The following is a 23,675-nucleotide window of genomic DNA, read 5'->3' as shown; positions in this document are numbered from 1 at the left end:
CAGGCTGGGCACAGCCTGATGAAGGATGAGCACATCTCGCAGGGATATGGAAACCTCCCCTGAAAACCCAGTTCAGGCAGAGCCTGAGCTCTTTTGTGGCTCTGGGCAGGAAGATGCTCAGGATCTCCCAGAGAGGCTCAGCGGGCAGTAGGATTGTGCCTGCATCTCGCTCTGGACATGCCAGTGGCTCAAGTGACAGCTGTGGGAATGATTTATAATGCACCGAGAGGGGCCACAGTCCTGCAAGGCTCTTACATCAGGAGCAAAGAGCAGCCTGCAGGCTGGGGAAGGCTGGAGCTGTAGCACTGTGTGCTCATCCCTCACCTTCATGGGGAGCTGCCCCCAGACTTGCTATGTATCACTTTGATGATTCTCCTGTTGGGTGTATTTTGGAGCAGCTGTTATCTGTGGCTTTTTATGGTGATCCTGTGGAAAGCAGCCATTTACCTGCTGTGATGAACTCAAAACTAATACTAACTCTTCATTCCCTTTGGTTTTATTTGGGGTTTTTTTAGTCTCTTTGTTTGATTGGTTTGCATGGGTTCGTTTGTTTCTAGGTTTTGTCTCTTTTGGTTTGAGTCTTTTGTTTGCTTTTTCATAAGACACAGGTGAAGTTGGCATAGCCAAAGTCAAGAGAATGTACACCAGGCTTGACTTTCCAGAAATTACTTTTGGCTGGGTTTAACTGCATTCTCCAGGCTCAGGATGACCAGTCCATTTGCAGGATTTGCTCTGCAACATCAGCTTGCCCAGACTCTGCTCGGTGATTCACAAATGGAGAAGACAATGGATATTGTGCCAAGCTTCCTTTCAAACAGCCAAAACTGCAACGGCATGAGAGAAAAAAAGAAAAAAACAGAGACTATATTCACCAATTAGAGCAGAAGCAGTGTCCCACCATCTTGCCCTCCACTCTTATTAATTTTGTACATTGAGAGGCAATCCTGGGCCTGAAGCTTCCGTCTCTCAGTTCCTGATGCCATTTGACTCCAGCCTGGACTCCCCCAGATCACACTGCCTGCTTTCCACGTGGGGCTGGGGATGCTCAGCCTGGAAAGAGGAGACTCTGGGGAGGCCTCACTGCAGCTCTGCAGGACTGCAAGGGTGCCACAAGAAAGATTGGGACAGGGTGTTCCACAGGGCCTGTGGCAACAGGACAAGGGGGGGACGGCTTTCAGCTGCAGGAGGCTGATTGAAGTTGGATCTGAGGAAGCTGCTCTCTTCCACTGAGGGTGCTGAGGCACTGGCCCAGGCTGTGGATGCTCCATCCTTGGGAACAGGGCTCTGAGCACCATGGTCTGGGGGAACGTTGCTAAGCATGGAACCAAAGGCTCTCTAGCTCAGTGGTCATGTCACAATCCATGTCCCATCTGGAACTGCCAGCAGCCAGCAAGCAGCACAACACAGCCGTTGGCCCTGGGCTCAGCACACGCTGCACGCTGCTCCTGCTGCTCCTGTCACCCTTCTTGTTCCTGCCCCCGAGACCTCATCTCATCAGTCTCAAAAGCTGCCTAAGGCCTGGATTGTGTCATCCATCCCTGCAGGATGCTCACATTTGTCCTGAGGAAGGTACGGTGCCATTCCATGGAGGTGGATCCCCCCAGCTGCCCGGGTGTGGGCTGGAGTTCTGGGGGGATGGGGTGGGACAGGGACCCCACTCTGAGGTTTTGCTACCTCTGCAGGCTGTTGCAGGTAGAGAAGACAAGATGGAGGTGGACAGACAGACTGATAGAGAGGAGAAGATGGAAGTGGAGGGAGAAAAGAGAGGAGAGGAAGAGATGGAGGTGGGCACCATAATGGATACGGAGGAGGAGATGGAGGTGGATGGAGAACACACTGGAGAGGAAGAGATGGTGGTTGATGAGGATGAGGAGATGGACGTGGAAATGGAAGAGTACACCCAGGAGATGGACATTGATGAGGAAGATGAAGAGGAGGCCATGGTCCTGGGATGAAGAGCAATGCCAGCAGCAGGACAGGCATGTGGTCCCCACAGGCACAGTGGGTTCCCTGCAGCCAGGCTGGGGCGGGATTGGGCTGGCTGGTCCCTGCTCAGGAACGTGGTACCCAGTGCCTTGGGTTCTGCTGGCCATGCCCAGCCTGTCCTGTTCTTGCTTTGGGCCACACAAGCCCCATGGCAGTGCCTGGGGCACAGCCCCCAGACCCAGCCAGCCTCAGCTCTGGCAGCAGAGTCCCAGTGTGCCAGCCTGGGGACACACGGAAGAGCCCTCTGTGCCTGACTGGAGTGACCATGGCACCTGCTTTTCTTCCCGGACTTATGGAGATCCTGGACTGAAATGGCACCTTTTTGTACATAGTTTTTAGAGTTTGTTCTTCTTTTTGGCATATAGGTTTTAGGGCTTCGTTTTGTCTTCTGTAAATACATTTCAAATATTGTTGTTAGATATGTTCTTAGGTATATACCTTCTATAAATTGTTGTTATTACAAATATTCTTACAAAAGTAAATGTGTTCTGTGTTTTCATTGCTGTTCTTATGTAAATAAACAACCTTGGGTTTTCACACCCCAGTTCTCTTTCCATTTGCTTCTGGCACAGGCAGTATTGGCCAAGTTGTGTTTTCCACTTGCTCCCGGTTCCCAGGGCTGGAGGTTCATGGGGGAGCTGGCACAGCCACCCCAGCAGTGGTCGCCCCACTCAGAGGGTTCCGCTGACAGAGGTCACTGTCTCCTTGCTGTCTCTCTGGACACACTGGGGAGCTGCAGGGGCGAATCCCAGCCTGCCCTGTCCCATGGGATCCCATGTTGGGACTCAATGTCCCAGCCCGGGTGAGCACTGCTTGTGGCCCTGGGCTCAGCATGGCAGGCCTGGTGCTCACAGCAGTGCAGACTTCAAGCTGGCCATGCACAGCTCCGTGTTTCTCCCAAAAATATCACTGCTGCAGCACCTGGGGTTCCCCAGTGCTGGGCTTTTTATCCCTACTGCATGGAGGATCACATGGCAGGGCAAAGGATGGGATCCCATGTGGCCTCCAACCTGCCCTGATCCAGGCTGGGCACAGCCTGATGAAGGATGAGCACATCTCGCAGGGATATGGAAACCTCCCCTGAAAACCCAGTTCAGGCAGAGCCTGAGCTCTTTTGTGGCTCTGGGCAGGAAGATGCTCAGGATCTCCCAGAGAGGCTCAGCGGGCAGTAGGATTGTGCCTGCATCTCGCTCTGGACATGCCAGTGGCTCAAGTGACAGCTGTGGGAATGATTTATAATGCACCGAGAGGGGCCACAGTCCTGCAAGGCTCTTACATCAGGAGCAAAGAGCAGCCTGCAGGGTGGGGAAGGCTGGAGCTGTAGCACTGTGTGCTCATCCCTCACCTTCATGGGGAGCTGCCCCCAGACTTGCTATGTATCACTTTGATGATTCTCCTGTTGGGTGTATTTTGGAGCAGCTGTTATCTGTGGCTTTTTATGGTGATCCTGTGGAAAGCAGCCATTTACCTGCTGTGATGAACTCAAAACTAATACTAACTCTTCATTCCCTTTGGTTTTATTTGGGGTTTTTTTAGTCTCTTTGTTTGATTGGTTTGCATGGGTTCGTTTGTTTCTAGGTTTTGTCTCTTTTGGTTTGAGTCTTTTGTTTGCTTTTTCATAAGACACAGGTGAAGTTGGCATAGCCAAAGTCAAGAGAATGTACACCAGGCTTGACTTTCCAGAAATTACTTTTGGCTGGGTTTAACTGCATTCTCCAGGCTCAGGATGACCAGTCCATTTGCAGGATTTGCTCTGCAACATCAGCTTGCCCAGACTCTGCTCGGTGATTCACAAATGGAGAAGACAATGGATATTGTGCCAAGCTTCCTTTCAAACAGCCAAAACTGCAACGGCATGAGAGAAAAAAAGAAAAAAACAGAGACTATATTCACCAATTAGAGCAGAAGCAGTGTCCCACCATCTTGCCCTCCACTCTTATTAATTTTGTACATTGAGAGGCAATCCTGGGCCTGAAGCTTCCGTCTCTCAGTTCCTGATGCCATTTGACTCCAGCCTGGACTCCCCCAGATCACACTGCCTGCTTTCCACGTGGGGCTGGGGATGCTCAGCCTGGAAAGAGGAGACTCTGGGGAGGCCTCACTGCAGCTCTGCAGGACTGCAAGGGTGCCACAAGAAAGATTGGGACAGGGTGTTCCACAGGGCCTGTGGCAACAGGACAAGGGGGGGACGGCTTTCAGCTGCAGGAGGCTGATTGAAGTTGGATCTGAGGAAGCTGCTCTCTTCCACTGAGGGTGCTGAGGCACTGGCCCAGGCTGTGGATGCTCCATCCTTGGGAACAGGGCTCTGAGCACCATGGTCTGGGGGAACGTTGCTAAGCATGGAACCAAAGGCTCTCTAGCTCAGTGGTCATGTCACAATCCATGTCCCATCTGGAACTGCCAGCAGCCAGCAAGCAGCACAACACAGCCGTTGGCCCTGGGCTCAGCACACGCTGCACACTGCTCCTGCTGCTCCTGTCACCCTTCTTGTTCCTGCCCCCGAGACCTCATCTCATCAGTCTCAAAAGCTGCCTAAGGCCTGGATTGTGTCATCCATCCCTGCAGGATGCTCACATTTGTCCTGAGGAAGGTACGGTGCCATTCCATGGAGGTGGATCCCCCCAGCTGCCCGGGTGTGGGCTGGAGTTCTGGGGGGATGGGGTGGGACAGGGACCCCACTCTGAGGTTTTGCTACCTCTGCAGGCTGTTGCAGGTAGAGAAGACAAGATGGAGGTGGACAGACAGACTGATAGAGAGGAGAAGATGGAAGTGGAGGGAGAAAAGAGAGGAGAGGAAGAGATGGAGGTGGGCACCATAATGGATACGGAGGAGGAGATGGAGGTGGATGGAGAACAGACTGGAGAGGAAGAGATGGAGGTTGATGAGGATGAGGAGATGGACGTGGAAATGGAAGAGTACACCCAGGAGATGGACATTGATGAGGAAGATGAAGAGGAGGCCATGGTCCTGGGATGAAGAGCAATGCCAGCAGCAGGACAGGCATGTGGTCCCCACAGGCACAGTGGGTTCCCTGCAGCCAGGCTGGGGCGGGATTGGGCTGGCTGGTCCCTGCTCAGGAACGTGGTACCCAGTGCCTTGGGTTCTGCTGGCCATGCCCAGCCTGTCCTGTTCTTGCTTTGGGCCACACAAGCCCCATGGCAGTGCCTGGGGCACAGCCCCCAGACCCAGCCAGCCTCAGCTCTGGCAGCAGAGTCCCAGTGTGCCAGCCTGGGGACACACGGAAGAGCCCTCTGTGCCTGACTGGAGTGACCATGGCACCTGCTTTTCTTCCCGGACTTATGGAGATCCTGGACTGAAATGGCACCTTTTTGTACATAGTTTTTAGAGTTTGTTCTTCTTTTTGGCATATAGGTTTTAGGGCTTCGTTTTGTCTTCTGTAAATACATTTCAAATATTGTTGTTAGATATGTTCTTAGGTATATACCTTCTATAAATTGTTGTTATTACAAATATTCTTACAAAAGTAAATGTGTTCTGTGTTTTCATTGCTGTTCTTATGTAAATAAACAACCTTGGGTTTTCACACCCCAGTTCTCTTTCCATTTGCTTCCGGCACAGGCAGTATTGGCCAAGTTGTGTTTTCCACTTGCTCCCGGTTCCCAGGGCTGGAGGTTCATGGGGGAGCTGGCACAGCCACCCCAGCAGTGGTCGCCCCACTCAGAGGGTTCCGCTGACAGAGGTCACTGTCTCCTTGCTGTCTCTCTGGACACACTGGGGAGCTGCAGGGGCGAATCCCAGCCTGCCCTGTCCCATGGGATCCCATGTTGGGACTCAATGTCCCAGCCCGGGTGAGCACTGCTTGTGGCCCTGGGCTCAGCATGGCAGGCCTGGTGCTCACAGCAGTGCAGACTTCAAGCTGGCCATGCACAGCTCCGTGTTTCTCCCAAAAATATCACTGCTGCAGCACCTGGGGTTCCCCAGTGCTGGGCTTTTTATCCCTACTGCATGGAGGATCACATGGCAGGGCAAAGGATGGGATCCCATGTGGCCTCCAACCTGCCCTGATCCAGGCTGGGCACAGCCTGATGAAGGATGAGCACATCTCGCAGGGATATGGAAACCTCCCCTGAAAACCCAGTTCAGGCAGAGCCTGAGCTCTTTTGTGGCTCTGGGCAGGAAGATGCTCAGGATCTCCCAGAGAGGCTCAGCGGGCAGTAGGATTGTGCCTGCATCTCGCTCTGGACATGCCAGTGGCTCAAGTGACAGCTGTGGGAATGATTTATAATGCACCGAGAGGGGCCACAGTCCTGCAAGGCTCTTACATCAGGAGCAAAGAGCAGCCTGCAGGGTGGGGAAGGCTGGAGCTGTAGCACTGTGTGCTCATCCCTCACCTTCATGGGGAGCTGCCCCCAGACTTGCTATGTATCACTTTGATGATTCTCCTGTTGGGTGTATTTTGGAGCAGCTGTTATCTGTGGCTTTTTATGGTGATCCTGTGGAAAGCAGCCATTTACCTGCTGTGATGAACTCAAAACTAATACTAACTCTTCATTCCCTTTGGTTTTATTTGGGGTTTTTTTAGTCTCTTTGTTTGATTGGTTTGCATGGGTTCGTTTGTTTCTAGGTTTTGTCTCTTTTGGTTTGAGTCTTTTGTTTGCTTTTTCATAAGACACAGGTGAAGTTGGCATAGCCAAAGTCAAGAGAATGTACACCAGGCTTGACTTTCCAGAAATTACTTTTGGCTGGGTTTAACTGCATTCTCCAGGCTCAGGATGACCAGTCCATTTGCAGGATTTGCTCTGCAACATCAGCTTGCCCAGACTCTGCTCGGTGATTCACAAATGGAGAAGACAATGGATATTGTGCCAAGCTTCCTTTCAAACAGCCAAAACTGCAACGGCATGAGAGAAAAAAAGAAAAAAACAGAGACTATATTCACCAATTAGAGCAGAAGCAGTGTCCCACCATCTTGCCCTCCACTCTTATTAATTTTGTACATTGAGAGGCAATCCTGGGCCTGAAGCTTCCGTCTCTCAGTTCCTGATGCCATTTGACTCCAGCCTGGACTCCCCCAGATCACACTGCCTGCTTTCCACGTGGGGCTGGGGATGCTCAGCCTGGAAAGAGGAGACTCTGGGGAGGCCTCACTGCAGCTCTGCAGGACTGCAAGGGTGCCACAAGAAAGATTGGGACAGGGTGTTCCACAGGGCCTGTGGCAACAGGACAAGGGGGGGACGGCTTTCAGCTGCAGGAGGCTGATTGAAGTTGGATCTGAGGAAGCTGCTCTCTTCCACTGAGGGTGCTGAGGCACTGGCCCAGGCTGTGGATGCTCCATCCTTGGGAACAGGGCTCTGAGCACCATGGTCTGGGGGAACGTTGCTAAGCATGGAACCAAAGGCTCTCTAGCTCAGTGGTCATGTCACAATCCATGTCCCATCTGGAACTGCCAGCAGCCAGCAAGCAGCACAACACAGCCGTTGGCCCTGGGCTCAGCACACGCTGCACGCTGCTCCTGCTGCTCCTGTCACCCTTCTTGTTCCTGCCCCCGAGACCTCATCTCATCAGTCTCAAAAGCTGCCTAAGGCCTGGATTGTGTCATCCATCCCTGCAGGATGCTCACATTTGTCCTGAGGAAGGTACGGTGCCATTCCATGGAGGTGGATCCCCCCAGCTGCCCGGGTGTGGGCTGGAGTTCTGGGGGGATGGGGTGGGACAGGGACCCCACTCTGAGGTTTTGCTACCTCTGCAGGCTGTTGCAGGTAGAGAAGACAAGATGGAGGTGGACAGACAGACTGATAGAGAGGAGAAGATGGAAGTGGAGGGAGAAAAGAGAGGAGAGGAAGAGATGGAGGTGGGCACCATAATGGATACGGAGGAGGAGATGGAGGTGGATGGAGAACACACTGGAGAGGAAGAGATGGAGGTTGATGAGGATGAGGAGATGGACGTGGAAATGGAAGAGTACACCGAGGAGATGGACATTGATGAGGAAGATGAAGAGGAGGCCATGGTCCTGGGATGAAGAGCAATGCCAGCAGCAGGACAGGCATGTGGTCCCCACAGGCACAGTGGGTTCCCTGCAGCCAGGCTGGGGCGGGATTGGGCTGGCTGGTCCCTGCTCAGGAACGTGGTACCCAGTGCCTTGGGTTCTGCTGGCCATGCCCAGCCTGTCCTGTTCTTGCTTTGGGCCACACAAGCCCCATGGCAGTGCCTGGGGCCCAGCCCCCAGACCCAGCCAGCCTCAGCTCTGGCAGCAGAGTCCCAGTGTGCCAGCCTGGGGACACACGGAAGAGCCCTCTGTGCCTGACTGGAGTGACCATGGCACCTGCTTTTCTTCCCGGACTTATGGAGATCCTGGACTGAAATGGCACCTTTTTGTACATAGTTTTTAGAGTTTGTTCTTCTTTTTGGCATATAGGTTTTAGGGCTTCGTTTTGTCTTCTGTAAATACATTTCAAATATTGTTGTTAGATATGTTCTTAGGTATATACCTTCTATAAATTGTTGTTATTACAAATATTCTTACAAAAGTAAATGTGTTCTGTGTTTTCATTGCTGTTCTTATGTAAATAAACAACCTTGGGTTTTCACACCCCAGTTCTCTTTCCATTTGCTTCTGGCACAGGCAGTATTGGCCAAGTTGTGTTTTCCACTTGCTCCCGGTTCCCAGGGCTGGAGGTTCATGGGGGAGCTGGCACAGCCACCCCAGCAGTGGTCGCCCCACTCAGAGGGTTCCGCTGACAGAGGTCACTGTCTCCTTGCTGTCTCTCTGGACACACTGGGGAGCTGCAGGGGCGAATCCCAGCCTGCCCTGTCCCATGGGATCCCATGTTGGGACTCAATGTCCCAGCCCGGGTGAGCACTGCTTGTGGCCCTGGGCTCAGCATGGCAGGCCTGGTGCTCACAGCAGTGCAGACTTCAAGCTGGCCATGCACAGCTCCGTGTTTCTCCCAAAAATATCACTGCTGCAGCACCTGGGGTTCCCCAGTGCTGGGCTTTTTATCCCCACTGCATGGAGGATCACATGGCAGGGCAAAGGATGGGATCCCATGTGGCCTCCAACCTGCCCTGATCCAGGCTGGGCACAGCCTGATGAAGGATGAGCACATCTCGCAGGGATATGGAAACCTCCCCTGAAAACCCAGTTCAGGCAGAGCCTGAGCTCTTTTGTGGCTCTGGGCAGGAAGATGCTCAGGATCTCCCAGAGAGGCTCAGCGGGCAGTAGGATTGTGCCTGCATCTCGCTCTGGACATGCCAGTGGCTCAAGTGACAGCTGTGGGAATGATTTATAATGCACCGAGAGGGGCCACAGTCCTGCAAGGCTCTTACATCAGGAGCAAAGAGCAGCCTGCAGGGTGGGGAAGGCTGGAGCTGTAGCACTGTGTGCTCATCCCTCACCTTCATGGGGAGCTGCCCCCAGACTTGCTATGTATCACTTTGATGGTTCTCCTGTGGGGTGTATTTTGGAGCAGCTGTTATCTGTGGCTTTTTATGGTGATCCTGTGGAAAGCAGCCATTTACCTGCTGTGATGAACTCAAAACTAATACTAACTCTTCATTCCCTTTGGTTTTATTTGGGGTTTTTTTAGTCTCTTTGTTTGATTGGTTTGCATGGGTTCGTTTGTTTCTAGGTTTTGTCTGTTTTGGTTTGAGTCTTTTGTTTGCTTTTTCATAAGACACAGGTGAAGTTGGCATAGCCAAAGTCAAGAGAATGTACACCAGGCTTGACTTTCCAGAAATTACTTTTGGCTGGGTTTAACTGCATTCTCCAGGCTCAGGATGACCAGTCCATTTGCAGGATTTGCTCTGCAACATCAGCTTGCCCAGACTCTGCTCGGTGATTCACAAATGGAGAAGACAATGGATATTGTGCCAAGCTTCCTTTCAAACAGCCAAAACTGCAACGGCATGAGAGAAAAAAAGAAAAAAACAGACTATATTCACCAATTAGAGCAGAAGCAGTGTCCCACCATCTTGCCCTCCACTCTTATTAATTTTGTACATTGAGAGGCAATCCTGGGCCTGAAGCTTCCGTCTCTCAGTTCCTGATGCCATTTGACTCCAGCCTGGACTCCCCCAGATCACACTGCCTGCTTTCCACGTGGGGCTGGGGATGCTCAGCCTGGAAAGAGGAGACCCTGGGGAGGCCTCACTGCAGCTCTGCAGGACTGCAAGGGTGCCACAAGAAAGATTGGGACAGGGTGTTCCACAGGGCCTGTGGCAACAGGACAAGGGGGGGACGGCTTTCAGCTGCAGGAGGCTGATTGAAGTTGGATCTGAGGAAGCTGCTCTCTTCCACTGAGGGTGCTGAGGCACTGGCCCAGGCTGTGGATGCTCCATCCTTGGGAACAGGGCTCTGAGCACCATGGTCTGGGGGAACGTTGCTAAGCATGGAACCAAAGGCTCTCTAGCTCAGTGGTCATGTCACAATCCATGTCCCATCTGGAACTGCCAGCAGCCAGCAAGCAGCACAACACAGCCGTTGGCCCTGGGCTCAGCACACGCTGCACGCTGCTCCTGCTGCTCCTGTCACCCTTCTTGTTCCTGCCCCCGAGACCTCATCTCATCAGTCTCAAAAGCTGCCTAAGGCCTGGATTGTGTCATCCATCCCTGCAGGATGCTCACATTTGTCCTGAGGAAGGTACGGTGCCATTCCATGGAGGTGGATCCCCCCAGCTGCCCGGGTGTGGGCTGGAGTTCTGGGGGGATGGGGTGGGACAGGGACCCCACTCTGAGGTTTTGCTACCTCTGCAGGCTGTTGCAGGTAGAGAAGACAAGATGGAGGTGGACAGACAGACTGATAGAGAGGAGAAGATGGAAGTGGAGGGAGAAAAGAGAGGAGAGGAAGAGATGGAGGTGGGCACCATAATGGATACGGAGGAGGAGATGGAGGTGGATGGAGAACAGACTGGAGAGGAAGAGATGGAGGTTGATGAGGATGAGGAGATGGACGTGGAAATGGAAGAGTACACCCAGGAGATGGACATTGATGAGGAAGATGAAGAGGAGGCCATGGTCCTGGGATGAAGAGCAATGCCAGCAGCAGGACAGGCATGTGGTCCCCACAGGCACAGTGGGTTCCCTGCAGCCAGGCTGGGGCGGGATTGGGCTGGCTGGTCCCTGCTCAGGAACGTGGTACCCAGTGCCTTGGGTTCTGCTGGCCATGCCCAGCCTGTCCTGTTCTTGCTTTGGGCCACACAAGCCCCATGGCAGTGCCTGGGGCCCAGCCCCCAGACCCAGCCAGCCTCAGCTCTGGCAGCAGAGTCCCAGTGTGCCAGCCTGGGGACACACGGAAGAGCCCTCTGTGCCTGACTGGAGTGACCATGGCACCTGCTTTTCTTCCCGGACTTATGGAGATCCTGGACTGAAATGGCACCTTTTTGTACATAGTTTTTAGAGTTTGTTCTTCTTTTTGGCATATAGGTTTTAGGGCTTCGTTTTGTCTTCTGTAAATACATTTCAAATATTGTTGTTAGATATGTTCTTAGGTATATACCTTCTATAAATTGTTGTTATTACAAATATTCTTACAAAAGTAAATGTGTTCTGTGTTTTCATTGCTGTTCTTATGTAAATAAACAACCTTGGGTTTTCACACCCCAGTTCTCTTTCCATTTGCTTCTGGCACAGGCAGTATTGGCCAAGTTGTGTTTTCCACTTGCTCCCGGTTCCCAGGGCTGGAGGTTCATGGGGGAGCTGGCACAGCCACCCCAGCAGTGGTCGCCCCACTCAGAGGGTTCCGCTGACAGAGGTCACTGTCTCCTTGCTGTCTCTCTGGACACACTGGGGAGCTGCAGGGGCGAATCCCAGCCTGCCCTGTCCCATGGGATCCCATGTTGGGACTCAATGTCCCAGCCCGGGTGAGCACTGCTTGTGGCCCTGGGCTCAGCATGGCAGGCCTGGTGCTCACAGCAGTGCAGACTTCAAGCTGGCCATGCACAGCTCCGTGTTTCTCCCAAAAATATCACTGCTGCAGCACCTGGGGTTCCCCAGTGCTGGGCTTTTTATCCCCACTGCATGGAGGATCACATGGCAGGGCAAAGGATGGGATCCCATGTGGCCTCCAACCTGCCCTGATCCAGGCTGGGCACAGCCTGATGAAGGATGAGCACATCTCGCAGGGATATGGAAACCTCCCCTGAAAACCCAGTTCAGGCAGAGCCTGAGCTCTTTTGTGGCTCTGGGCAGGAAGATGCTCAGGATCTCCCAGAGAGGCTCAGCGGGCAGTAGGATTGTGCCTGCATCTCGCTCTGGACATGCCAGTGGCTCAAGTGACAGCTGTGGGAATGATTTATAATGCACCGAGAGGGGCCACAGTCCTGCAAGGCTCTTACATCAGGAGCAAAGAGCAGCCTGCAGGGTGGGGAAGGCTGGAGCTGTAGCACTGTGTGCTCATCCCTCACCTTCATGGGGAGCTGCCCCCAGACTTGCTATGTATCACTTTGATGATTCTCCTGTTGGGTGTATTTTGGAGCAGCTGTTATCTGTGGCTTTTTATGGTGATCCTGTGGAAAGCAGCCATTTACCTGCTGTGATGAACTCAAAACTAATACTAACTCTTCATTCCCTTTGGTTTTATTTGGGGTTTTTTTAGTCTCTTTGTTTGATTGGTTTGCATGGGTTCGTTTGTTTCTAGGTTTTGTCTCTTTTGGTTTGAGTCTTTTGTTTGCTTTTTCATAAGACACAGGTGAAGTTGGCATAGCCAAAGTCAAGAGAATGTACACCAGGCTTGACTTTCCAGAAATTACTTTTGGCTGGGTTTAACTGCATTCTCCAGGCTCAGGATGACCAGTCCATTTGCAGGATTTGCTCTGCAACATCAGCTTGCCCAGACTCTGCTCGGTGATTCACAAATGGAGAAGACAATGGATATTGTGCCAAGCTTCCTTTCAAACAGCCAAAAGTGCAACGGCATGAGAGAAAAAAAGAAAAAAACAGAGACTATATTCACCAATTAGAGCAGAAGCAGTGTCCCACCATCTTGCCCTCCACTCTTATTAATTTTGTACATTGAGAGGCAATCCTGGGCCTGAAGCTTCCGTCTCTCAGTTCCTGATGCCATTTGACTCCAGCCTGGACTCCCCCAGATCACACTGCCTGCTTTCCACGTGGGGCTGGGGATGCTCAGCCTGGAAAGAGGAGACTCTGGGGAGGCCTCACTGCAGCTCTGCAGGACTGCAAGGGTGCCACAAGAAAGATTGGGACAGGGTGTTCCACAGGGCCTGTGGCAACAGGACAAGGGGGGGACGGCTTTCAGCTGCAGGAGGCTGATTGAAGTTGGATCTGAGGAAGCTGCTCTCTTCCACTGAGGGTGCTGAGGCACTGGCCCAGGCTGTGGATGCTCCATCCTTGGGAACAGGGCTCTGAGCACCATGGTCTGGGGGAACGTTGCTAAGCATGGAACCAAAGGCTCTCTAGCTCAGTGGTCATGTCACAATCCATGTCCCATCTGGAACTGCCAGCAGCCAGCAAGCAGCACAACACAGCCGTTGGCCCTGGGCTCAGCACACGCTGCACGCTGCTCCTGCTGCTCCTGTCACCCTTCTTGTTCCTGCCCCCGAGACCTCATCTCATCAGTCTCAAAAGCTGCCTAAGGCCTGGATTGTGTCATCCATCCCTGCAGGATGCTCACATTTGTCCTGAGGAAGGTACGGTGCCATTCCATGGAGGTGGATCCCCCCAGCTGCCCGGGTGTGGGCTGGAGTTCTGGGGGGATGGGGTGGGACAGGGACCCCACTCTGAGGTTTTGCTACCTCTGCAGGCTGTTGCAGGTAGAGAAGACAAGATGGAGGTGGACAGACAGACTGATAGAGAGGAGAAGATGCAAGTGGAGGGAGAAAAGAGAGGAGAGGAAGAGATGGAGGTGGGCACCATAATGGATACGGAGGAGGAGATGGAGGTGGATGGAGAACAGACTGGAGAGGAAGAGATGGAGGTTGATGAGGATGAGGAGATGGACGTGGAAATGGAAGAGTACACCCAGGAGATGGACATTGATGAGGAAGATGAAGAGGAGGCCATGGTCCTGGGATGAAGAGCAATGCCAGCAGCAGGACAGGCATGTGGTCCCCACAGGCACAGTGGGTTCCCTGCAGCCAGGCTGGGGCGGGATTGGGCTGGCTGGTCCCTGCTCAGGAACGTGGTACCCAGTGCCTTGGGTTCTGCTGGCCATGCCCAGCCTGTCCTGTTCTTGCTTTGGGCCACACAAGCCCCATGGCAGTGCCTGGGGCACAGCCCCCAGACCCAGCCAGCCTCAGCTCTGGCAGCAGAGTCCCAGTGTGCCAGCCTGGGGACACACGGAAGAGCCCTCTGTGCCTGACTGGAGTGACCATGGCACCTGCTTTTCTTCCCGGACTTATGGAGATCCTGGACTGAAATGGCACCTTTTTGTACATAGTTTTTAGAGTTTGTTCTTCTTTTTGGCATATAGGTTTTAGGGCTTCGTTTTGTCTTCTGTAAATACATTTCAAATATTGTTGTTAGATATGTTCTTAGGTATATACCTTCTATAAATTGTTGTTATTACAAATATTCTTACAAAAGTAAATGTGTTCTGTGTTTTCATTGCTGTTCTTATGTAAATAAACAACCTTGGGTTTTCACACCCCAGTTCTCTTTCCATTTGCTTCCGGCACAGGCAGTATTGGCCAAGTTGTGTTTTCCACTTGCTCCCGGTTCCCAGGGCTGGAGGTTCATGGGGGAGCTGGCACAGCCACCCCAGCAGTGGTCGCCCCACTCAGAGGGTTCCGCTGACAGAGGTCACTGTCTCCTTGCTGTCTCTCTGGACACACTGGGGAGCTGCAGGGGCGAATCCCAGCCTGCCCTGTCCCATGGGATCCCATGTTGGGACTCAATGTCCCAGCCCGGGTGAGCACTGCTTGTGGCCCTGGGCTCAGCATGGCAGGCCTGGTGCTCACAGCAGTGCAGACTTCAAGCTGGCCATGCACAGCTCCGTGTTTCTCCCAAAAATATCACTGCTGCAGCACCTGGGGTTCCCCAGTGCTGGGCTTTTTATCCCTACTGCATGGAGGATCACATGGCAGGGCAAAGGATGGGATCCCATGTGGCCTCCAACCTGCCCTGATCCAGGCTGGGCACAGCCTGATGAAGGATGAGCACATCTCGCAGGGATATGGAAACCTCCCCTGAAAACCCAGTTCAGGCAGAGCCTGAGCTCTTTTGTGGCTCTGGGCAGGAAGATGCTCAGGATCTCCCAGAGAGGCTCAGCGGGCAGTAGGATTGTGCCTGCATCTCGCTCTGGACATGCCAGTGGCTCAAGTGACAGCTGTGGGAATGATTTATAATGCACCGAGAGGGGCCACAGTCCTGCAAGGCTCTTACATCAGGAGCAAAGAGCAGCCTGCAGGGTGGGGAAGGCTGGAGCTGTAGCACTGTGTGCTCATCCCTCACCTTCATGGGGAGCTGCCCCCAGACTTGCTATGTATCACTTTGATGATTCTCCTGTTGGGTGTATTTTGGAGCAGCTGTTATCTGTGGCTTTTTATGGTGATCCTGTGGAAAGCAGCCATTTACCTGCTGTGATGAACTCAAAACTAATACTAACTCTTCATTCCCTTTGGTTTTATTTGGGGTTTTTTTAGTCTCTTTGTTTGATTGGTTTGCATGGGTTCGTTTGTTTCTAGGTTTTGTCTCTTTTGGTTTGAGTCTTTTGTTTGCTTTTTCATAAGACACAGGTGAAGTTGGCATAGCCAAAGTCAAGAGAATGTACACCAGGCTTGACTTTCCAGAAATTACTTTTGGCTGGGTTTAACTGCATTCTCCAGGCTCAGGATGACCAGTCCATTTGCAGGATTTGCTCTGCAACATCAGCTTGCCCAGACTCTGCTCGGTGATTCACAAATGGAGAAGACAATGGATATTGTGCCAAGCTTCCTTTCAAACAGCCAAAACTGCAACGGCATGAGAGAAAAAAAGAAAAAAACAGAGACTATATTCACCAATTAGAGCAGAAGCAGTGTCCCACCATCTTGCCCTCCACTCTTATTAATTTTGTACATTGAGAGGCAATCCTGGGCCTGAAGCTTCCGTCTCTCAGTTCCTGATGCCATTTGACTCCAGCCTGGACTCCCCCAGATCACACTGCCTGCTTTCCACGTGGGGCTGGGGATGCTCAGCCTGGAAAGAGGAGACTCTGGGGAGGCCTCACTGCAGCTCTGCAGGACTGCAAGGGTGCCACAAGAAAGATTGGGACAGGGTGTTCCACAGGGCCTGTGGCAACAGGACAAGGGGGGGACGGCTTTCAGCTGCAGGAGGCTGATTGAAGTTGGATCTGAGGAAGCTGCTCTCTTCCACTGAGGGTGCTGAGGCACTGGCCCAGGCTGTGGATGCTCCATCCTTGGGAACAGGGCTCTGAGCACCATGGTCTGGGGGAACGTTGCTAAGCATGGAACCAAAGGCTCTCTAGCTCAGTGGTCATGTCACAATCCATGTCCCATCTGGAACTGCCAGCAGCCAGCAAGCAGCACAACACAGCCGTTGGCCCTGGGCTCAGCACACGCTGCACACTGCTCCTGCTGCTCCTGTCACCCTTCTTGTTCCTGCCCCCGAGACCTCATCTCATCAGTCTCAAAAGCTGCCTAAGGCCTGGATTGTGTCATCCATCCCTGCAGGATGCTCACATTTGTCCTGAGGAAGGTACGGTGCCATTCCATGGAGGTGGATCCCCCCAGCTGCCCGGGTGTGGGCTGGAGTTCTGGGGGGATGGGGTGGGACAGGGACCCCACTCTGAGGTTTTGCTACCTCTGCAGGCTGTTGCAGGTAGAGAAGACAAGATGGAGGTGGACAGACAGACTGATAGAGAGGAGAAGATGGAAGTGGAGGGAGAAAAGAGAGGAGAGGAAGAGATGGAGGTGGGCACCATAATGGATACGGAGGAGGAGATGGAGGTGGATGGAGAACACACTGGAGAGGAAGAGATGGAGGTTGATGAGGATGAGGAGATGGACGTGGAAATGGAAGAGTACACCCAGGAGATGGACATTGATGAGGAAGATGAAGAGGAGGCCATGGTCCTGGGATGAAGAGCAATGCCAGCAGCAGGACAGGCATGTGGTCCCCACAGGCACAGTGGGTTCCCTGAAGCCAGGCTGGGGCGGGATTGGGCTGGCTGGTCCCTGCTCAGGAACGTGGTACCCAGTGCCTTGGGTTCTGCTGGCCATGCCCAGCCTGTCCTGTTCTTGCTTTGGGCCACACAAGCCCCATGGCAGTGCCTGGGGCACAGCCCCCAGACCCAGCCAGCCTCAGCTCTGGCAGCAGAGTCCCGCTGTGCCAGCCTGGGGACACACGGAAGAGCCCTCTGTGCCTGACTGGAGTGACCATGGCACCTGCTTTTCTTCCCGGACTTATGGAGATCCTGGACTGAAATGGCACCTTTTTGTACATAGTTTTTAGAGTTTGTTCTTCTTTTTGGCATATAGGTTTTAGGGCTTCGTTTTGTCTTCTGTAAATACATTTCAAATATTGTTGTTAGATATGTTCTTAGGTATATACCTTCTATAAATTGTTGTTATTACAAATATTCTTACAAAAGTAAATGTGTTCTGTGTTTTCATTGCTGTTCTTATGTAAATAAACAACCTTGGGTTTTCACACCCCAGTTCTCTTTCCATTTGCTTCCGGCACAGGCAGTATTGGCCAAGTTGTGTTTTCCACTTGCTCCCGGTTCCCAGGGCTGGAGGTTCATGGGGGAGCTGGCACAGCCACCCCAGCAGTGGTCGCCCCACTCAGAGGGTTCCGCTGACAGAGGTCACTGTCTCCTTGCTGTCTCTCTGGACACACTGGGGAGCTGCAGGGGCGAATCCCAGCCTGCCCTGTCCCATGGGATCCCATGTTGGGACTCAATGTCCCAGCCCGGGTGAGCACTGCTTGTGGCCCTGGGCTCAGCATGGCAGGCCTGGTGCTCACAGCAGTGCAGACTTCAAGCTGGCCATGCACAGCTCCGTGTTTCTCCCAAAAATATCACTGCTGCAGCACCTGGGGTTCCCCAGTGCTGGGCTTTTTATCCCTACTGCATGGAGGATCACATGGCAGGGCAAAGGATGGGATCCCATGTGGCCTCCAACCTGCCCTGATCCAGGCTGGGCACAGCCTGATGAAGGATGAGCACATCTCGCAGGGATATGGAAACCTCCCCTGAAAACCCAGTTCAGGCAGAGCCTGAGCTCTTTTGTGGCTCTGGGCAGGAAGATGCTCAGGATCTCCCAGAGAGGCTCAGCGGGCAGTAGGATTGTGCCTGCATCTCGCTCTGGACATGCCAGTGGCTCAAGTGACAGCTGTGGGAATGATTTATAATGCACCGAGAGGGGCCACAGTCCTGCAAGGCTCTTACATCAGGAGCAAAGAGCAGCCTGCAGGGTGGGGAAGGCTGGAGCTGTAGCACTGTGTGCTCATCCCTCACCTTCATGGGGAGCTGCCCCCAGACTTGCTATGTATCACTTTGATGATTCTCCTGTTGGGTGTATTTTGGAGCAGCTGTTATCTGTGGCTTTTTATGGTGATCCTGTGGAAAGCAGCCATTTACCTGCTGTGATGAACTCAAAACTAATACTAACTCTTCATTCCCTTTGGTTTTATTTGGGGTTTTTTTAGTCTCTTTGTTTGATTGGTTTGCATGGGTTCGTTTGTTTCTAGGTTTTGTCTCTTTTGGTTTGAGTCTTTTGTTTGCTTTTTCATAAGACACAGGTGAAGTTGGCATAGCCAAAGTCAAGAGAATGTACACCAGGCTTGACTTTCCAGAAATTACTTTTGGCTGGGTTTAACTGCATTCTCCAGGCTCAGGATGACCAGTCCATTTGCAGGATTTGCTCTGCAACATCAGCTTGCCCAGACTCTGCTCGGTGATTCACAAATGGAGAAGACAATGGATATTGTGCCAAGCTTCCTTTCAAACAGCCAAAACTGCAACGGCATGAGAGAAAAAAAGAAAAAAACAGAGACTATATTCACCAATTAGAGCAGAAGCAGTGTCCCACCATCTTGCCCTCCACTCTTATTAATTTTGTACATTGAGAGGCAATCCTGGGCCTGAAGCTTCCGTCTCTCAGTTCCTGATGCCATTTGACTCCAGCCTGGACTCCCCCAGATCACACTGCCTGCTTTCCACGTGGGGCTGGGGATGCTCAGCCTGGAAAGAGGAGACTCTGGGGAGGCCTCACTGCAGCTCTGCAGGACTGCAAGGGTGCCACAAGAAAGATTGGGACAGGGTGTTCCACAGGGCCTGTGGCAACAGGACAAGGGGGGGACGGCTTTCAGCTGCAGGAGGCTGATTGAAGTTGGATCTGAGGAAGCTGCTCTCTTCCACTGAGGGTGCTGAGGCACTGGCCCAGGCTGTGGATGCTCCATCCTTGGGAACAGGGCTCTGAGCACCATGGTCTGGGGGAACGTTGCTAAGCATGGAACCAAAGGCTCTCTAGCTCAGTGGTCATGTCACAATCCATGTCCCATCTGGAACTGCCAGCAGCCAGCAAGCAGCACAACACAGCCGTTGGCCCTGGGCTCAGCACACGCTGCACGCTGCTCCTGCTGCTCCTGTCACCCTTCTTGTTCCTGCCCCCGAGACCTCATCTCATCAGTCTCAAAAGCTGCCTAAGGCCTGGATTGTGTCATCCATCCCTGCAGGATGCTCACATTTGTCCTGAGGAAGGTACGGTGCCATTCCATGGAGGTGGATCCCCCCAGCTGCCCGGGTGTGGGCTGGAGTTCTGGGGGGATGGGGTGGGACAGGAACCCCACTCTGAGGTTTTGCTACCTCTGCAGGCTGTTGCAGGTAGAGAAGACAAGATGGAGGTGGACAGACAGACTGATAGAGAGGAGAAGATGGAAGTGGAGGGAGAAAAGAGAGGAGAGGAAGAGATGGAGGTGGGCACCATAATGGATACGGAGGAGGAGATGGAGGTGGATGGAGAACACACTGGAGAGGAAGAGATGGAGGTTGATGAGGATGAGGAGATGGACGTGGAAATGGAAGAGTACACCGAGGAGATGGACATTGATGAGGAAGATGAAGAGGAGGCCATGGTCCTGGGATGAAGAGCAATGCCAGCAGCAGGACAGGCATGTGGTCCCCACAGGCACAGTGGGTTCCCTGCAGCCAGGCTGGGGCGGGATTGGGCTGGCTGGTCCCTGCTCAGGAACGTGGTACCCAGTGCCTTGGGTTCTGCTGGCCATGCCCAGCCTGTCCTGTTCTTGCTTTGGGCCACACAAGCCCCATGGCAGTGCCTGGGGCACAGCCCCCAGACCCAGCCAGCCTCAGCTCTGGCAGCAGAGTCCCAGTGTGCCAGCCTGGGGACACACGGAAGAGCCCTCTGTGCCTGACTGGAGTGACCATGGCACCTGCTTTTCTTCCCGGACTTATGGAGATCCTGGACTGAAATGGCACCTTTTTGTACATAGTTTTTAGAGTTTGTTCTTCTTTTTGGCATATAGGTTTTAGGGCTTCGTTTTGTCTTCTGTAAATACATTTCAAATATTGTTGTTAGATATGTTCTTAGGTATATACCTTCTATAAATTGTTGTTATTACAAATATTCTTACAAAAGTAAATGTGTTCTGTGTTTTCATTGCTGTTCTTATGTAAATAAACAACCTTGGGTTTTCACACCCCAGTTCTCTTTCCATTTGCTTCTGGCACAGGCAGTATTGGCCAAGTTGTGTTTTCCACTTGCTCCCGGTTCCCAGGGCTGGAGGTTCATGGGGGAGCTGGCACAGCCACCCCAGCAGTGGTCGCCCCACTCAGAGGGTTCCGCTGACAGAGGTCACTGTCTCCTTGCTGTCTCTCTGGACACACTGGGGAGCTGCAGGGGCGAATCCCAGCCTGCCCTGTCCCATGGGATCCCATGTTGGGACTCAATGTCCCAGCCCGGGTGAGCACTGCTTGTGGCCCTGGGCTCAGCATGGCAGGCCTGGTGCTCACAGCAGTGCAGACTTCAAGCTGGCCATGCACAGCTCCGTGTTTCTCCCAAAAATATCACTGCTGCAGCACCTGGGGTTCCCCAGTGCTGGGCTTTTTATCCCCACTGCATGGAGGATCACATGGCAGGGCAAAGGATGGGATCCCATGTGGCCTCCAACCTGCCCTGATCCAGGCTGGGCACAGCCTGATGAAGGATGAGCACATCTCGCAGGGATATGGAAACCTCCCCTGAAAACCCAGTTCAGGCAGAGCCTGAGCTCTTTTGTGGCTCTGGGCAGGAAGATGCTCAGGATCTCCCAGAGAGGCTCAGCGGGCAGTAGGATTGTGCCTGCATCTCGCTCTGGACATGCCAGTGGCTCAAGTGACAGCTGTGGGAATGATTTATAATGCACCGAGAGGGGCCACAGTCCTGCAAGGCTCTTACATCAGGAGCAAAGAGCAGCCTGCAGGGTGGGGAAGGCTGGAGCTGTAGCACTGTGTGCTCATCCCTCACCTTCATGGGGAGCTGCCCCCAGACTTGCTATGTATCACTTTGATGGTTCTCCTGTGGGGTGTATTTTGGAGCAGCTGTTATCTGTGGCTTTTTATGGTGATCCTGTGGAAAGCAGCCATTTACCTGCTGTGATGAACTCAAAACTAATACTAACTCTTCATTCCCTTTGGTTTTATTTGGGGTTTTTTTAGTCTCTTTGTTTGATTGGTTTGCATGGGTTCGTTTGTTTCTAGGTTTTGTCTGTTTTGGTTTGAGTCTTTTGTTTGCTTTTTCATAAGACACAGGTGAAGTTGGCATAGCCAAAGTCAAGAGAATGTACACCAGGCTTGACTTTCCAGAAATTACTTTTGGCTGGGTTTAACTGCATTCTCCAGGCTCAGGATGACCAGTCCATTTGCAGGATTTGCTCTGCAACATCAGCTTGCCCAGACTCTGCTCGGTGATTCACAAATGGAGAAGACAATGGATATTGTGCCAAGCTTCCTTTCAAACAGCCAAAACTGCAACGGCATGAGAGAAAAAAAGAAAAAAACAGACTATATTCACCAATTAGAGCAGAAGCAGTGTCCCACCATCTTGCCCTCCACTCTTATTAATTTTGTACATTGAGAGGCAATCCTGGGCCTGAAGCTTCCGTCTCTCAGTTCCTGATGCCATTTGACTCCAGCCTGGACTCCCCCTGATCACACTGCCTGCTTTCCACGTGGGGCTGGGGATGCTCAGCCTGGAAAGAGGAGACCCTGGGGAGGCCTCACTGCAGCTCTGCAGGACTGCAAGGGTGCCACAAGAAAGATTGGGACAGGGTGTTCCACAGGGCCTGTGGCAACAGGACAAGGGGGGGACGGCTTTCAGCTGCAGGAGGCTGATTGAAGTTGGATCTGAGGAAGCTGCTCTCTTCCACTGAGGGTGCTGAGGCACTGGCCCAGGCTGTGGATGCTCCATCCTTGGGAACAGGGCTCTGAGCACCATGGTCTGGGGGAACGTTGCTAAGCATGGAACCAAAGGCTCTCTAGCTCAGTGGTCATGTCACAATCCATGTCCCATCTGGAACTGCCAGCAGCCAGCAAGCAGCACAACACAGCCGTTGGCCCTGGGCTCAGCACACGCTGCACGCTGCTCCTGCTGCTCCTGTCACCCTTCTTGTTCCTGCCCCCGAGACCTCATCTCATCAGTCTCAAAAGCTGCCTAAGGCCTGGATTGTGTCATCCATCCCTGCAGGATGCTCACATTTGTCCTGAGGAAGGTACGGTGCCATTCCATGGAGGTGGATCCCCCCAGCTGCCCGGGTGTGGGCTGGAGTTCTGGGGGGATGGGGTGGGACAGGGACCCCACTCTGAGGTTTTGCTACCTCTGCAGGCTGTTGCAGGTAGAGAAGACAAGATGGAGGTGGACAGACAGACTGATAGAGAGGAGAAGATGGAAGTGGAGGGAGAAAAGAGAGGAGAGGAAGAGATGGAGGTGGGCACCATAATGGATACGGAGGAGGAGATGGAGGTGGATGGAGAACACACTGGAGAGGAAGAGATGGAGGTTGATGAGGATGAGGAGATGGACGTGGAAATGGAAGAGTACACCCAGGAGATGGACATTGATGAGGAAGATGAAGAGGAGGCCATGGTCCTGGGATGAAGAGCAATGCCAGCAGCAGGACAGGCATGTGGTCCCCACAGGCACAGTGGGTTCCCTGCAGCCAGGCTGGGGCGGGATTGGGCTGGCTGGTCCCTGCTCAGGAACGTGGTACCCAGTGCCTTGGGTTCTGCTGGCCATGCCCAGCCTGTCCTGTTCTTGCTTTGGGCCACACAAGCCCCATGGCAGTGCCTGGGGCCCAGCCCCCAGACCCAGCCAGCCTCAGCTCTGGCAGCAGAGTCCCAGTGTGCCAGCCTGGGGACACACGGAAGAGCCCTCTGTGCCTGACTGGAGTGACCATGGCACCTGCTTTTCTTCCCGGACTTATGGAGATCCTGGACTGAAATGGCACCTTTTTGTACATAGTTTTTAGAGTTTGTTCTTCTTTTTGGCATATAGGTTTTAGGGCTTCGTTTTGTCTTCTGTAAATACATTTCAAATATTGTTGTTAGATATGTTCTTAGGTATATACCTTCTATAAATTGTTGTTATTACAAATATTCTTACAAAAGTAAATGTGTTCTGTGTTTTCATTGCTGTTCTTATGTAAATAAACAACCTTGGGTTTTCACACCCCAGTTCTCTTTCCATTTGCTTCTGGCACAGGCAGTATTGGCCAAGTTGTGTTTTCCACTTGCTCCCGGTTCCCAGGGCTGGAGGTTCATGGGGGAGCTGGCA

This window comes from Lonchura striata, chromosome 33 (genome assembly GCF_050655825.1).
Source record: "Lonchura striata isolate lonStrDom1 chromosome 33, ASM5065582v1, whole genome shotgun sequence".
Taxonomy (NCBI): domain Eukaryota; kingdom Metazoa; phylum Chordata; class Aves; order Passeriformes; family Estrildidae; genus Lonchura; species Lonchura striata.
The sequence above is the reverse complement of the archived record's forward strand: the minus strand, read 5'-3'. Positions refer to the sequence as shown.